Genomic DNA, 4,499 nt, shown 5'->3' on the forward strand with positions numbered 1-4,499 from the left:
AACGCACTGAGACGAAATATCTGCTACATTTCGTCCATATTGCATGAGGATGAGGAGGCAGATATTTATCTACGTCTACATCGATTCTCCGCAAGTCGTCTTATGTTGTGTGGTGGAGGGTACTTCGCGTGTCACTGTCACCCTCCCCCCCCCCTTTTCCCCGTTACAGTCGCCAATGCTGTATGGAAAGCACGTTTTTCACCCACTGCAATGTTTATGACGTCATATCTCGAGAATCATGTGTCGTACAATGATATAATTTTTCAGTCATGTATTCAGTGATATATGTCGATACTGTCTGCTGAGCGTTTTGCGAATAAAGTTAGTAATAAAGAAATAATAAATTTAAACGTCATGCCTGATGTTGAAATTTTACTTCGCTACATTTTAAGCATAAACTAGTTTTTCACGCATCTAAATGTTTATGAAGTTATATCTCGTGAACTACGTGTCATATAACGATATGATTTTGCAAGTATATTCCGTTGTACATGTTTATTTATTTATTTAATTCATCTTTGTGCATCCTGCATGCTAGTGATGTTGCGAGTTTGTAGAAATTGCATAATGCATAATGATACGTATAATAAGAAATATAACAGTTAAGTCGTGTAGATTTGCATACAAATACGTAATGAGTGTACGTTAAAATTTTAGATCTTCCTTTGCACAACCAAAAATCCCTCAGGGCATAGAAAGCCTTCTTTTTGAGGCAAATTTGTAGAACATTTCCAAAGGTTTTTAATTAGGTAGTGTGTGCTTCTGGATCCAGTGCACTGAAAAGTTTTACACCAAGGTACGTATAGCTATTGTGAGCCTTGCTTAGTCATATAAAGGGATGGTCAATCTCTTCTTTGTGACGCGTAGTGTGACAGTAAAATGATTGCCTTAAACTGTAGCTCTCTTGGTTTTCTTTTTTGTAAACTAGGCAACTAAGTATAAATAATGATGGGACTGTCATGACACCCAGTTGCTTGAAAAGTGGCCCGTTACACATCTAACACCATTTTCCTGCCACATAAAAACTCGTTTTTCCCCTGTGGAGCGGCTCCAAAGTAGTCTGCAGTATGTCATGTGGCTATGAAGAACACGCAGAATAGGAACAGAGCATCATGTTTTCACTCACACATGCTCTAAGTTTATGTAACAGGTAAATGACTCGTGATAGTTTAGGCATATAGAATCTGTAGTCCAAGTGTGCACCAAGAAGTTTAACCAACGTACATTCATTGCTGGTATTGCATAAACTAAGAATCACACTTTAGGTTTTATTTGGATTTGCAGTTAATTAACTGTCTTTAAACTGATTATTATAAATTCTTAGATTGGTTTTGCTTTGTTCCCTTAGATTCTCTATGTGATTTCCAGTTGCAATGAAAGTAGAATCATTAGCATTAGAACAGTTTTACATGGCATCATACTAGGTAGTCATTGATACAGATCATTAAGAATAATGGTTCCAGTACGCCTCTTGAAACATCTAGGAATCCAGGGCACATACCATTAAATTGTACTTATCTGCTTCCTATTGTCCAGATACGACTCTATAAACCATAGCACCTAATTTTATCTATTAGAATCCGATGACTCGCTGAGTGAGATGCCTTGCTTAGGTCTGTCAGTAGAGCATCAACGGATGATTTTGCTTCAGAGGCGCTGATTGTGGAAACAACATTTTCAACATTTTTCAGTGTAGATGATTTTCCTATGAAGCCATACTGAGTGTTTGTCAGTGTTCCATTGCAGGGGAAATGTTTGTAAATTTGCTGGTACAATGGAATGGTCAAATTTGTTTGAAAGTATTGGTACAAGAGAAACAGGGCGGTAGTTATCAGTGCATGATTTGTCTCATTTTTTATGTAGAAGGATAACTACTGTTACCTTTAAGCAAGCTGGAAAAGAGCAACTCATTAAAAACCCAATTTATTAGTACACAGAGTGATTGTAGTATAATGTCAGTCATTTTTTCCATATCAAAATTTGACAGACCATACCAATCTTCTGATTTTGAATTGCTGAATTTTGCTATAGCTACTGCAACATCAGGAACGGAAATTTGTGCCAATTTGAAAAGGGTGGTGCAAGTTTCTTCTGCGATAAGGAAAGCTTTGTATTTCCTAAATGTTTATTAAGGACTGATTTATAGTTGTGATTTTGTTGATCCGGGTGTCCTTTGTTACCGGAATTAATAAAGAAGGTGTTCATTTCATCGGATGTGATAGTGATAGTGTCACAAGCGGTTGTATTAGAATTACGCAGTTCCGCTCTGCTGATTCTCCAAGGAGCCTTGCGTTTGTTTTGTGACTGCTCAATATACTTATCATATGCCATACGTTTCTGTTTTATACTGTCTGCAAAATATGTCGTGAATACATTTAGTAGTAAACAAGTAATAAAACGCCATGCCTGATACTGAATTTCGGCTGTAGGAACGGCGAAACTGTAGTAAGCGACAGAATTTCTCCTTTCAACATTTTAAGGGAGGTGTCAGCGAGAAAAAGTTTGGTAAAGGTCTAAAATTACGTGTAAAGCTTTTTGTTTCTAAGTGCTCCCATGAATAATGTCCGGGTCATATTTTAACTCGGTCAGTAACTACGCAAATTATTGGAAATCAAAAATTTGTTTCCCTTTCACGCCGTTTGATAGGCACCCTGCAACTGGATTGGTTTTCGGGGTATCAGTTTAGTAACATAGATTTCACTTTCATGATCCTTGTGCGAGACATACATGGGAGGAAGGAATTTAATGGTTGACTCTCCTAGGAACATGTCCTCTGGGAATTTTAATAGCAACCACACCGGAATAGACAACATATCTCTTGTAGCATCTGCCATTGAAATGGATGAGCGTCTCCGTGACGCTTTAGCGCTTAATAAACGAGCCGGTGAAGAAACACGATACTCTTCTTTTGATCTTCTCTATTTCCTCTAGCAATGTTGTCCGTTAAGAGTCCAGACTGAAGAACAACATTCAAGTATCGGTCCAACGAGCCGTTTTTAAGTTACCCCATTCGAGGTGAACTACACTTCCTGAGGATTATCTCAGTGTGACTCCTGCCTTTCCCACGATTGATTTTAAGTGGTCGTTACAGTGCGCATATTCCCAGATATTTAATGGACTGACTGATCCAGTAACTGTTCGGCAAACGTGTAATGGACCTTCCCGTCTATTTCTCAGAAATAAGTTTTCTGTGTCCTCCAGGCATACAAGACACAGCCTTACATAGCAGGACGCAATGTCGCCTGCGCCACGGGCAGCAATGAGTTTAGGCTGGCGTTCAGAGAGGACAAAATGCAGCGAGATCTCTTTTATACTTCTGATCATGTCACTCAAGTACTTCCCAAGCGAACATTCATCCAGGTAGAGTCCACGAATCCTCTCGTCCGAACTTTGCAACTTGTCCACTAGGTGGCAGAGCCGAGGGCTCTTTCGTGGTAGTCTGATGAATATCACTAGAGACGCTCCAACAAGAATTGTACTGCCAAACACGGATTTTAAAAATTATCTCTCTTCTACTCGATAATGCACACTCTAAAATAAAAATAAAACAAAATATGGCACATACCCCAGCAACAACGTAAGGTACGAGTAATACGCATATTATCTGTTGTCATCTACACTACTGGCCATTAAAATTGCTACAACACGAAGATGACGTGCTACAGATTGTAGCCTATCGCGATTGCGGTTTATCGTATCGTGACATTGCTGCTCACGTTGGTCGAGATCCAATGACTGTTAGCAGAATATGGAATCGGTGGGTTCAGGAGGGTAATACGGAACGCCGTGCTGCATCCCAATGGTCTCGTATCACTAGCAGTCGAGATGACAGGCATCTTATCAGTATGGGTGTAACGGATCGTGCAGCCACGTCTCGATCCCTGAGTCAACAGATGTGGACGTTTGCAAGACAACAACTATCTGCACGAACAGTTCGACGACGTTTGCAGCAGCATGGATTATCGGCTCGGAGACCACGGCTGCGGTTACCCTTAACGCTGGATCACAGACAGGAGCGCCTGCGATGGTGTACTCAACGACGAACCTGGGTATACGAATGGCAAAACGTCATTTTTTAGGATGAATCGAGGTTCTGTTTACAGCATCATGATGGTCGCATGCGTGTTTGGCGACATCGCGGTGAACGCACATTGGAAGCGTGTATTCGTCATCGCCATCCTGGCGTATCACCCGGCGTGATGGTATGGGGTGCCATTGGTTACACGTCTCGGTCACCTCTTGTTCGCATTGACGGCACTTTGAACAGTGGACGTTACATTTCAGATGTGTTACGACCCGTGGCTCTACCCTCATTCGATCCCTGCGAAACCCTACAGTTCAGCAGGATAATGCACGACCGCATGCTGCAGGTCCTGTACGGGCCTTTCTGGATACAGAAAACGTTCGACTGCTGCCCTGGCCAGCACATTCTCCAGATCTCTCACCAACTGAAAACGTCTGGTCAATCGGCCGAGCCACTGGCTCGTCACAATACGCCA

The sequence above is a fragment of the Schistocerca nitens genome, chromosome 3, assembly GCF_023898315.1.
Source record: "Schistocerca nitens isolate TAMUIC-IGC-003100 chromosome 3, iqSchNite1.1, whole genome shotgun sequence".
Taxonomy (NCBI): Eukaryota; Metazoa; Arthropoda; class Insecta; order Orthoptera; family Acrididae; genus Schistocerca; species Schistocerca nitens.